This window comes from Mus musculus, chromosome 15, assembly GCF_000001635.26.
Source record: "Mus musculus strain C57BL/6J chromosome 15, GRCm38.p6 C57BL/6J".
NCBI classification, from domain to species: domain Eukaryota; kingdom Metazoa; phylum Chordata; class Mammalia; order Rodentia; family Muridae; genus Mus; species Mus musculus.
The window spans coordinates 94,983,861-94,997,450 of record NC_000081.6 but is presented as its reverse complement, the minus strand read 5'-3'; the positions used below and the strand labels follow the sequence as shown (position 1 = coordinate 94,997,450).

General features: G+C 40.3%; 1 protein-coding gene, 1 long non-coding RNA gene and 1 other non-coding gene across 3 annotated transcripts in view; 2 read left to right on the top strand and 1 right to left on the bottom strand.

Moving 5' to 3' along the window:
- Positions 1 to 13,590, bottom strand: part of Tmem117 (transmembrane protein 117) — a 466,913-nt gene that overhangs the window by 98,647 nt on the left and 354,676 nt on the right. The window lies entirely within an intron of this gene.
- On the top strand, positions 1,457 to 8,850 carry Gm52203. The gene is made up of 3 exons (XR_003951595.1): positions 1,457 to 2,057; positions 2,823 to 3,562; positions 8,603 to 8,850. It is a non-coding gene; the product is annotated as a predicted gene, 52203 (long non-coding RNA).
- Positions 10,313 to 10,444, top strand: Gm23129. Its single transcript, XR_003951694.1, has one exon. It is a non-coding gene; the product is annotated as a small nucleolar RNA SNORA17 (small nucleolar RNA).

Sequence of the window (13,590 nt, the reverse complement as noted above, 5' to 3'; positions counted from 1 at the left end):
GGTGTGGGCTTAAAGACCTTCATCCTATCTGCCTGGAAGTCAGTATTCTGCTAGCAGCCTTCAGGTGAAGATGTAGAGCTCTCAGCTCCTGCACCATGCCTGCCTGAATGCTGCCATGCTCCCACCTTGATGATAATGGACTGAACCTCTGAACCTGTAAGCCAGCCTCAATTAAATGCTGTCCTTGCAAGACTTGCCTTGGTCATGGTGTCTGCTCACAGCAGTAAAACCCTGAGACAGTATGAAACCTAAAGTTTCTGCCAAAGATACACATAATCTCTATTGTAAATCTGGCCTGAGCAGATCTTTTTTAAAAATGAAGTTTCTTGTAATTTGTTAATAATACAACTCCAGATATTTAGGATTGCTGAGATCCTAAAGTGATTGCTTATTCAAAGTATTTCTAAGACCAAAAATAGAAAGGACATGTCTAGCTCTTATATTTAGGATAATCGAAATCACCTAAAAAGAATGGCCCATCTGTGTTAAAACCTAAGCCCGGGATTTTGTGGAACGTCTAGTCACAGGAAATTCTGATTAAAATAGAAAACAAGAATTAGCTCTGACAAAAAAAAAAAAAAAAAAAAAAAAAAAAAAACCCTACTTTTCTCCAAATATATAATGAATTGTACGGAAAAAGTCGTTACCATGTCTTAAATTTTAACAAAAAAGGCTATTGGCTTCACAGTGCTTCCAGACATGTTAAATTACTACCTAAAATTGATACGCAGTCCCTTCTATTTACTCTATCCACCAGAGCCTCAGATTATCAACCAGAATCAAATTCTTGAGAAAAACTATTCATATGTTGAGAGAGCAAACTCTGTGAAAATAAAGAATCCAGGTGCTAGTTGTGACTGGTGTCAATAATTTTGAAACCAAATTGATGTTAATTTTAGTTTAGTTTTAAATAAAACTATATATTAATTTTATGTCATATAATGGTTGCTGTATGTATACATTGTAGAATATATAAGTAGAGATACTTATCACATGCAGGTCTCCTGACATACTATGTTGAAGAAACTATGCTTAAAACACAGTCTTCGAATAGTCTAGATCCTGCAGTTAACAGCAGGGACTGGCTTATGGGATGTCCTCTGGCAGCCAGCACAGGGAGGACTCTTCCTAAATTGTTTGGCTGTCAGAAATCAAGATGGACAAATACTGACAGAGAGTGATAGGGAGAGTGACAGAGTAGGCGGTAGTCGGTTCCGACACTTTGCCACTAAGTGACATGGCCAGAGTATATAGAGAATAAAAGTCCCAGTTAGGTCCTGTCCTCCTTGGCGTTCTTAGGCTTTTATGTGTGACCCTAAAAGCGACAGTGCACTTCTACCTCTTATGAGTCATTTCTCAGCATACGCTGTGACTAGACCTTCGTGACGTCAGTGATGAATTGTGAGCTCCTAAATGCATACGCTTGTTGGTGGGGGGGGGGGGGGGGAGGCATATCAGTTGAACCTGTTCTACCAACACTCTTTCCGTACTACTGATTCTTAGTAAAAATTCGAGCCCAGTGAGTTACAATGAAATAGCTCAAATAAGTATTCTGTGATACATTTACATGCCAGGTTCTATGATATAAAGCTAAAACTAAAAATCCTTTTACCTCATGGCGGCCCACTGGGTCGGCATTAATGAAGATCGGAGAAGGGAAGTTTATTTCTAATAGGATGAAAACCCAAGTAAGGTCAGGAGTGAGATGCAGATTTTGATGTATGTTGGGGAGATTAGATTTGGGCATATAGGAAAGAAAGAGGACCAAGCAAACCTAGGCACTGGCACATGGACCCAGAAAGGCAGCCTTTATCCCGGTCATGGAAGTATAAAGAGAGTGCAGCGCTGTTTACTCTGTGCCTCTCCGTGAATCTGGGAGAGCCGCTGATGAGCCTAGCCCATGTCCATCTGGTCCGCTCCTGAGCTGAGCCAAGCCCATTTCTGGACCCATCTGACCCGCCCCTGCCTACATTGTTTTCGAACTTGAAAAGATTTAACACCATCACCGTAATTGGATTGCCCGGCATATCTGATTCTTCAGTGAGCTGAATTAAAAGGTACAACATAAATTTAAAAATCATTAAAAGATTTACAGATGTTCCACAGAATCGATAGACAAAACGGAAAGCAATTACAACTCCAGGGCCAGAACGCACAATTAACTGGAACGGTATAAAAATGATATCACTGGGAGATGGTTGGAGGATGGAGAGAGACAAAGACGTGGAGAGTCATGAGGCCACTGCTAAAAGAGATTAAACCTAACCCCAAAGAGAGACTTGAGGCCCCAAGGATTGGGAAGGTCTGGTAGAGCATGTGTGTGTGTGTGTGTGTGTGTCTCTGTGTGTGTGTGTGTGTGTGTGTGTGTGTGTAGAGTGGGGAAATCCTCTTAGAGATGGGGAAGGGGGAGGGGGAATGAGATGAGAACCAGTCAGAGGGCAGACTGGGAGGGGGTTAACGACTGGACTGTAAAAAAAATAAAGAATTAAAGAAATATGAAATTTATTAAACATAAAAAGTTGAGAAGAGTTATATAATAATAAAAGTAAATAAATAAATAGGAATCATGATGTATAGTCTCAAGGAACATTAAGAATAGCATAGAAAATAAGTCTATATTTTTAAGAATTTCATGAGCTGAAATGTTGACTGACTAATGTTGAGAACAGCTACCGATTGAATTACCCAAGAATTATAAAAGTGACAAGATCCAGGTACTGGGAGAGATCTGAGTGGTCACTCGACACAGTAGCATTGGAGAGGAGGAATTTGCATATAAATTTATGCCTTTTGATCATACTTTGGTTTTCTTCCTACTCCAGATACATGCGTTTTCGTAAAGGAGGGAAACTACAACCGCACAGCTAACCTCGAAGACTTCCTAGCTAAATGTCAGACAGTATACCAAGGACAAAACCTGACTATGCCTCTATACTTCCTTACAATCAATGCTAATCTGTAAACTGGAATAAGCTGTTATTTTATTTGACAAAGATGACATTGTGAAGAAAGAAAAATGATGCTTCAATATCAGTACAAGATCTTCCCCATACTTACTGTGCTTCAAGGAATTTTGGTGTTGAATCCAATCAAGTGTCAAAACATGAATACAGGGAGAAGAGAGTGAAAACAGGCCCAGCCCTTCAATCTCCACCATGTTCCTAAAGGCCCATCTTGTCATTTCACACACACACACACACACACACACACACACACATACACACATACACACACACACACACACACACACACACACACATACACACATACACACACACACACACACACACACACACACATACACACATACACACACACACACACACACACACACACACACACACACACACACATCCCTGCTTTAGTCCTTTCTGAGACGTCTCTACAGAGAGAGACCTACCCATTTGAACGAATCAGAAAACCTGGCAGCTGTACATACTGATGAGGCGTGATGCACTCTGAACTGAGTGATGGATTTATAAATTGTGAAGACAACTTGGGAAAACTGACCAGCATAATATGGGAAAATGGAAGATGCACACCTGCTAGGAGCTCCTTCCAGGTAGAATCCACATAGAAATTCCTGTGTGTGTGTACACAAGAGTATTCCCAGCCTTTACCACCCCAGCAGTGTAAACAACTAGAAACAGTGATATAATGTGTAATGTGTGTGTGTGTGTGTGTGTGTGTGTGTGTAGTGTTGATTTAAAAAGACACAGAAATAAAAACAAATAACCCACAGGTACATCAACAATGTCCATGCATCTAAAAAATAAAATTTTGAATGAATAAAGCAAGAAATAAAATTATATATATGCATAAAATCTAGTAATCTATGCTATTGCACTGGCTAGTTTTTTGTTTGTTTGTTTGTTTGTTTGGCAACTTGATACAAGCTACAGAAATTTGGGAAGAGGGAACATCAGTTGAGAAAATGCCTTCACTAGATTGGCCTATAGGGAACCTTGAGGTGCATTTTCTTAATTAGTGATTGATGTGAGAAGTTCCAGGCCATTATGGACGGCGCCACCCTAGGCTGCTGTCTCTGGATGCCATAGGAAAGCAGGCTGAGGGATAGCATTGAAAATGTAAATGAGGAAAATACCTAATAAAAAAAAATACAATACAAAAAAAAAAAAAAAAGAAAGAAAGCAGGCTGAGCAAGCCAGTAAGCAACGCGCCTCTATGGCCTCTTCTTCAGCTCCTGCCTCCACATTTCTGCCCTGCTTGAGCCCCTGACCTGACGAGCCTCAGTGATGGATGTAACCTAAGTGTTGCGACGTGAAATATATCCCCTTCTCTCCACGTTGCTTTTGGTCCTTACATTTTATCACAGGAATAGAAATCCTAACTAAGATAACTGTGTTTTATGTGTGTGTGTGTGTGTGTGTGTGTGTGTGTGTGTGTGTGTGTTTGTATGTGTGGTCAAATTCTAAAGAATGCCAAGTAAATCATTATTACAAAGGACAAATACATTTATTAAAGGAGAAAAAAATTAATTTAAGTTAAACTTTTTAAAAAAATGTAATTATACTGAAGAAAAGTGGCACATATGTGAATAATTATAATTGTCTATTTCCTGACATGAGTTTGGAATACTTGATACATGAGTCTGGAGTACTAAATAGCTATTATTTAAATGTTTTTGTCTGTTCCTGTCCATATGTCTACCTGTCTGTCTTTCTTCTCGTACATTATATAGACAATTAAAATTATACATATATATATGTATAAAATCCATACTTTTAATGGTCTTTTTCTGTACACTACATATAATTGATTTTTTCCATGTATATATCTCTCAGAATTATGAAAATATTCAGCTTCCTTGAAATAAGATATCTGGACAGGGAATAATCTATATCCCTAGGGACCTAATTGATAAATAAATCGAAAGATAAAGTTAATGTTTATGGAAACCAAGAAAACATCAGATGAAACTTAACCTGTCTTAGTAAAGCTCCCTGCAGGTGTCAAACAGAAGGCTAATTTGTTGGACGTTTTTTGTTATAAGCTATTTGTTACTAAGCTAGGTCAATGACAATTTTCTGCGGGTATGTGTGCATTCTGATCACTGTTACCCCACCGTCTTTTCTGCCCCGCCACCTTTATAAACCCCACAAATGCCTTCTTCCCCTCAGCTCTTCTGGATCTATTTTGTGTGAGTTTAAACTTTAAAATGATAAAAAAAAAAAAGAATGTTCCAATTGATTGATAGTAGAAAGAATTAATACTCTCACTTAGGTGTTAGTGTATCAAGATATAGAAAAGACCTTCAGGAAGAAAATGATAAAACTATGCTAATAAAAACAAGACACCTAAATAAATGGAAAACTTGCCAGGCTTGGACAGGAAAATTCAATATTGCTAAGATGTGAGTTCTGACATAATTATCTATGGCTTCACACTCCATCAAAATCCCCACAAATTGCCTTGTAAATATAAACCGATTCTAAAATCTTACAGGCTGTATAGATGGGGGTCTCCCACCATGCTCCGTGACAGAGGTCTGCTAACTGATGCCCTTCCATCGTGACCAAGCGACCTTTGGTTAAAGAAGAGCAGAAATTCTGTGGAAGAAACGAAACTCAGAGACTGCCAGATTTCAGGAGAAAATGAACTCGGGTTCTGCCTTTCACACCTCAGAGATTAGTACAAAATAAATCTTAACCATACGGTGTGAAAATACAGACCTGAAGATGGCAAAGAATGAAAGTATAGGTGATCGTGGTCTGGAAAGGTGAGGTAAAAGAAGGAAGGTAGAATCCATACAGGATACATAACTTCATTAACACTTCTCTTTAGGAAAAAAACAATTAATAATAATTAACTATTATTATTCCAATGCTTGGAAATAATCCAAGCATTGTGTCTTAAGTTATAATTTTAATTGTTAACTTTTATGGAAATCACTTTTAATAAACTTAAAACATATATTAAAGCAACAAAAAGGGAATTTAGATTGTACATTACAAAATGATAACCTATTAGACAAAAAGAAGAGAGTAATGGGAAAATATAGCTGAATCTACTGTGTAATAAATTGATGATGATGATGATGGTACATCTTCTGACCAAGAAAAGCCCTGAACACACTGGTTTCACTTGTGATTTTTACCATCTTTTAGAAAGGAAATGACATCAGATATCAGTAAACTATCTCAAATATTTTACAAAATAGAAAGAGGGGAGAAAATTGTTCCATGATGCTGGTCTCACCAAAACCAAAGACTGATAAACACAGAATCTGCATAGAAAACTGCAGAAAGCATACCTCGTAATAAAAAAACAGAATGAAAACTCATATAATATTGGAGTAGCTCACTGTTCAATTGTAGAAAACAGTGAGACGAGGTCATAGTATCAAGATTTCTGTTCCAATTAAAATTATCATTGTCTTCGCAATCATAGTCTTTGCAATCTGATCAATCAATGTCATAGTTCAACAAATTAATTTTTTTATGAAACAGAAACAAAAGAAAACTCATATAGTCAAGCTCTATGGGATACATGTCCAGAAGGAAGCCCTCAGCAGGTCATAGAGAGGCGCGTGGCCAGGTCCCCTGCAGTCTGTGCCACTGATGGACAAATGGATACATGTATAATGGATGACGATACTATGTAACACTTACAACTTAGGAAGGAAAGTATCTCTTGTAACCTGTACTTCCTGTTCAAAAGCAACTGGTGGCAGGTGGGAGCAAAGCTTTGAAGGAGATGGTGGGTGTGTGGCAAGGCTGTCAGGGTTGGCTTCTTCCAGGTATGCACTAGCCTCCCAACTATCAGCCCTGTTCATTAAATATGGTCAGTAAATGTGCACCAAATACACCCTCCTAAAGTTCTTTTGAGAGTCGAGCAAAGCCTAATGTAGTGGTACTCAACTGTAATCCCAGCATTAGGGAGGCTGGGGCAGGAGGATTCCAGGTGGGAGGGAACTGGACCCACAGAGGATGTCTGAGGCCACCATAGACTATATATTTATTGAGAACCTGTCTCAAAATAAAGGCCAGTCAATTGAATTTGTATACCTTGGCAGTGAACAATCTGAAGATGCAATTAAGAAAGATATCATGGTCGCTTCAAAGAGAACAAAATATTTAATAATAAATTTAACAAAAGTTATAAGACTCACACCTTGAAACTTAAAATAATTATATTTTAAAAAGTTAAGGAAGACTTTAATAAGCAAAAAGATATTCCATGTTTATAGATTAAAAGAATTAATAGTTAAGGTAGAAATTCCCAAAATTGATACATTTACTTTGTATAGTTCTTATTCAAGTGATAGTTGCCTTATTAGAAGAAACTGACAAGTGCTTCCTAAAATTAATGTGGAAACTGAGGGATACTAGGCATAAGGATAGATGTATAAATATATATGTATATATGCAAACATATATACAAATATATCATATATGTGTATATAGCAAAAACATAAACTATACACATTTATATTATATATGTATATGTATATATGTGCATATATATACATATCTGTGTGTGCATATATATATGTATATATGTACTTATTTATATATACATACATATATATATATATATGCATATATATGGAATTCGATAAATGGATTTGAGAAACCAGAAACCAAACATCCTGTTGTTGGCCCACTGACTTCTGGGAAAGAGCCAACATCACTTAGTGGGGAAAGAACAATATTTTCAGTGAATCAAGTTAGTACAATTTCAAAAGACAACCAAAGCAATGGAATCACAAATGACCTCATACTCTGTGTCTGTGTGTGTGTGTGTGTGTGTGTGTGTGCGTGTGCATGTGCGCGTGTGTAGTGATTAATTCAAAATTAATCAAAGATCTAAACAAAAAGGCTGATATTATAAAGCTCTTAGAAGAAATGCTCAGAAGAGAACCCGCCACCTTGAATTCAGCAGTGCTTCTTAGAAGTGATATACAGAGAGTGAAAATATAGATATATTGGATTGCATCTAAATTAAAATTTTGTGCTTCAAAAGATATCCTTATGTGTCTGTGCTTCAAAGTACAGCTAGGGAAAATGAGATTAGAACTTACAAGGTGGGAGAAAACATGTGCCAATCTTTGTCAAATGAGAGTTTCAGTATGCAGGAAACAAGAGAAAGAATTCTTATAAGTCAAAAAGAGAGAGAGAGAGAGAGAGAGAAAGAGGGAGAAAAAGAAGCAATTCAATTTTAAATTGGGTTTTTGTTAAATCCAATTTTAAAATGGGGAAGAATTTTAATGTCACAGCAAGTGGTGTTTGCAAATAGCCAGCAGGTAAGTGGAAAGGTGTGTGGTGGTATTAGTCATAAATGAAATGTAAATCAAAACCATCAGGGGAGGGAACATCCCAGTCAGGAGGAATCTAACATAAAAGCCTCCAGACACGGATTACTGTGGGATGTGAAGGAAGTAAAAGTTTCACGTTGCTGACAGGGATGTCAAATGAATGCCACTAGCAACAAAGATTAAAAAAAAAAAAATGTATGTTCACCCAAACCCCTTTCCTAGGTTAGATGGGTTCCTGGGTTAAGTAGAACTTTATGGGGTCAGCAGGAAGAAACACAGGAGGGGCAAACACTCAGTATCTTGAGTCTCTCTCATCTCCTATAGAATGTGCAGAACAAGCGGATACGGAGTGGGAAACCAGCCTCCAGAGCACCCATTCTGGACTCAAGACACAGCATGCTCGGTTCTACCCTCGGATCTTAGAGACGATCTGGAACCGCTTGATGCTGCTCTGAGCTCTCTCAGTCCCTCTGAAGGTGACAGCCAGCTGTATGCAAAGGGAGTTCTCTGTTCCACGCTGATTTTCTGATCCACATTTTACAGCCTCATTAAAGGAGACTTTAACCACGGTCCCTCAGTACTCTCCGTGTACAATGTTTGGTGAAGAGGGAGGTTTCTATGATGTTGTGTTCTCATTCTCTGTACATCTTTTCTTCTCAGCTCAGCAACACATACAAGCACAAAAAATATGGTTTATACCTAGTATATATTAACAGAATAAAAAGCTTTAAGTGATTCATCATAATTTAAAGGTTTTATTTAGTGTGCTTACAATTATAAATATAATATATGCCATGCTGTGTGTCTACACATGTGTGTATGTGTGTGTGTGTATGTGTGTGTATTATGTGTATATATATATATATATATATATATATATATATATATATATATGCATGTATGTGTATGTATATATGTGAGTGTGCATATGTGTGTGTGTGTTCATATGTGTGAAGAAGGTCAGAGGACAACTTGTGTGGGAGCCTGTGATACTTTGTATATGTTCGGCCCAGTGAGTAGCACTATTAGAAGGCATGGCCCTGTTTGAGTAGGTGTGGCCTTGTTAGAGTAGGTGTGTCACTGTGGGTGTGGGCTTTAAGACCCTCATCCTAGCTGCCTGGAAGTCAGTAGTCTGCTAACATCTTTCAGATGAAAATGTAGAATTCTCAGCTCCTCCTGCACCATGTCTGCCTGGATGCTGCCATGCTCCCGCCTTGATGATAATGGACTGAACCTCTGAACCTGTAAGCCAGCCCCAATTAAATGTTGTCCTTATAAGAGTTGCCTTGGTCATGGTGTCTGTTCACAGTAGTAAAACCCTAAGACAGAGCCATCCATACTTTCATTCCATGTGGTCCTGAGGATTAAACTCAGGTCTTCAGACTTGTTAGCAATTGCTTTACGTGGTCAGCCATTTCACCATCCCTCTGCTGATTAAACACACAAAAGCAGAGCTATCTAATTCTATTGTTTACTTGCTATTGTTGTGAATATTTGGGGGGTTCCTTTTCTTTTCTTTTTCTTTTCTTTATTTTCATTGTTGTTGTTGTTGTTTTGATTTTGTCAGCTTCTGTCCTAAAAAGAACTAAGCCAACCAAACCTGTGCTCACTTTAACTCTTTTTAAGCTTCTTGAACACTTTGCCTAATTGTAAGAAATGTATATGGTATTGTTATGTGTGTATGTGTGCTTTTATTCTTATATCGTTTGCTGGATATCAAATTGCTTTGTGTTTGTGTAAGTTATCATTGGTAAGTCAAGTCCAACTTCTTTTCAGTTAGTAGTAGTATAACAAAAAGGTTTAAGGGGAAAAATAAAAGCTCCAACTCTAACAGCCTTATTAGTTAAGCTTGGTTACTGTGTCAATATGCCAATTAAAGAAACACAGTAGGAGACCAACAAGGAAATAGTTAATCATGTGCTCACATTGAAGAGACTAAAAGAGCTGTTTCGGGATCCTAGATCTTTCATTTGGGAGTAAAGATAATTAGTGCAGGACATATAACCAGACTATTGGGTCAAGATGTTGAATCATACTGGCCCCTAGAGGCGCTGCAGGTGTAGCTGCTGTGACACACCTGCCTCATGAGGTGGGAGAGAGAAAAAGGCTATACTCCTGCTCCGAGTTCTGACCTGTGAACATCTGCGTGATTAGTAGCCTGATACTTCCTGGAAAAAGCAAGCCTGAGATGACAACCAATCCAGCACCAGGAGGTCCAAACGGAGAGCTAGCCTGAGATGCCCACCAGGCTGGTGCTGTGCAGGCCCGATGGGCTCCCAAGGTGGGGGGCTAGGAGGAGACATAAGTCCCACCTGGGGTTGCATAGCTCTGGCAGCGTGACACATGACTCCGCATGGGGTCAAAGGGTGAGCCTAGGCAAGGAAGGAGCCCAAGAGGACTGCAACTCTTGCATCTTGCAGCCAGGACAGGGAGTTAGCTGGGACATGATCACCATTCCAGTGCTTTGCAGAGGAAGCCAGTGTTGGAGAAACGGAAGAGAAAGAGAAACAGAATGATGTGGGCACAGTAGGGAGAGGCAGAACTGGAGACTCAAGGGTGGTGAGGAACAGCCTGATGTGAGTAGCTGGGGATGCTACCTGGGACCACAGTGGAGTCCTGGCCTGTGGTGCCACCAGGGGCCTGGCTGGGCACAGGGCAGTGCAGCAGGGTTTGTTACCACCAAAAGCCAGGTGGATGTCTTCAGTCTGGGCTGCAGCCTAGGGACATGTTGACTTCTGAGGGATGTGCACAACTGGCCTCAGCCTTCAACTGGGCATTGTGGGAGAGCTAGCCCTGGAGGCATGAAAGCAGGAGAGCTGACCCTGCCCTTCACCATTTCCAGCATTCTAAAGAGTGGACCCCGCAGCTCATCTGGGCAGCACAGTAGAGCTGCCCCGGCTAGTGGAGGTACAGGTAAGTTAGCCCAGAGGGCATGATGCTGGAAACCTAGCCCTGCCACTCATCTGCTGGGAGGTGACATGGGAGAGAGAGAAATGGCCCCCTCTTTCCCCTTGCTCTCTACAGAAGGCAGGAGACCAGGCTCTGAGGTCATCAGAGTGCGACGGCAGGCTCTGCCCTCATCTACTACAGAGAGTAGGGCCCTGCCTCTCATCTACTGCAGTACTAGGGGGAGCAGGTCCGGTATCTCTCATAGGTAACATAGCAGAGCTGGCCCTGGATATGGGGGTTGCAAGAGAGACGGCCTGAGAGTGTGAGCTTGAGAGAGCCAGCTTTGCCTCTCTTCGGCTGTAGAGCAGTGGGCCTTCTTCCCTTCCTTTATCCTTACCACCTATGGCAAGCTAGAATCATGAGAGTGGGATAACAGGCCCTGTCCATCACTGGCTGCAACAAGTGAGAGAGTAGGCTCTGCATCTTACCTGGGCAACAAGGTAGTGCTGGCTCTAGATGTGGAGGGTGTGGGTGAGCTGGCCCCAAGGATATGACAGTAGAAGAGCTGGCCCTGCCCCTCACCTGGTACAGCACTGGGAGAGTAAGCCCTGAACCTTCCCTGGCAGCATAGTAGAGCTGGCTCTGATGATACCATGAGCGTAGGAGACCTGACTCTATCCCTTGCTAGCTCCGTCCCTTGTAGCATTGGATGGACCAGCCATAGCAGGAAAGGAAAGCTTGCCTCAGTGCTGAGGGTGTGTAGGAACTGGCAGGCTAACCAGCTCAGATACCTCTCAGGCCCAGATTTAGGGGTTTAGTTGCTCCACCCATCATCTATTGTATTGACGAACTGCTGGAGGGCATGAAGGGACAAGTCCTACAGATCCAAAACTACAGGATCTTCATGACACAAGGCAACCACCGGATATCCAAGAGGAGTCCCAGTGAGTGTATTAATAGCATACCTGAAGCCAGAGGCCCTAATTCAACCAGATCAACAATTCATTGCAATAAACATTTGCAGGCAAAGAAGGGTGGATAAAGGGGAATGCTGTGGGACACACTATGACATACTACAGTTCTATAAAATCTTTTTCTCTGTTGTGGGGTAGGGAGGTTACAAGGATGGAAGGAGGGCAGGTATGGAAGGAGGGGGAGATGAGTGGGCTTGCGGTATATGACGTGAAATTCACAAAGAGCCGATGAAAAGTTCTTCACAAAGATTGAATCGTTGCAAAGTATTCCATTCTGACTCTATGAGATCATCCAAAAGAACCGCGCTGCAGTTGGTTTTGGATATTTGCTATATTTTGGATGCAAGGCTCATTTCAAAGATTACAAAGATCTCTCCTTGTGGTTTTACCTTACCCTATAATTAGTAAGCATGCAGTTAGATCAATAGGTAAAAAAATAATGCCAAAAACTTACCCTGCTTTGGTTGCCTAATGAACCCAATTGAAAGCAAATGCTTGTTAACAAAAGCATTCTAACACCTAATTATCCATTTACAACAACAACAAAAAAAGTTTCATTAAGTATTGATCTTCTCTTAGGGATGTTTAAAAAAAAAGTACTTCATTACAAAAATAAAAGCTAGATTGGGTTTTTAAAATCTTTTCACTAAATAAGAAATTGAAACCTAGAATTAGACCGAAGCAAACGTCAGATGTATTCACATAGGATCTGAGGCCTTGGCAGAGATGAGCCCATCAATCCATAACCTGCCCCCCCACCAAGGCTCGCCTTAGCATGTTTGAAAATTCTTCATCTGTCGCTATAAAAGCTTCATAAAACTGTTACCACACTGGAACATAGAATCTAGGGGTAATATAACTCTCGTGGTCTGTGATAATATTTGGCTTCAGAGTAAGCAGACTTGCTTCCTTTGAAGTGAAAGCCATTTCGTGTGTTCACCCTGCTCTTGAGGTCTATTTCCAGCTATTTAGTTTCCAAAGAAATAAAAACATATAACCACAAAAAAAACGTTTGCATGAATGTTCATAGGAGCAATATTTATTAGCTTTAAAAAACAGAAATGATTCGGAAAAGAGGCTAAGCCTGTAGGGCAAGATGGTGGCATGTGTACCACTGTGTTCCCTCTTGACTGCTGGCTCCTGCCCAAGTCTTGGGCAGTCCTGAGACAAGTTCAAAGTTCTGTTTCCAGGAGCTATCCAATGCCAAACCTGACTGGCTGAAAGTTGGGCTGACCTTGGGCACGGATTTCTGTGAATTTATCTCCTCAAAATAACCAAAGCATCCAAACGTGATTTGGAGTATAAGAGATGAAACAGATCGGAATAAACATTGGATATATTACTGTAGTCTTCATGTCATGAGAGTGGTCTTCCCATCCTTTGAGTTGTGGATAGGGGAGGAGAGTTATATGTGAATATGTATCCAGTTAGGACAATGTATGCATTTTA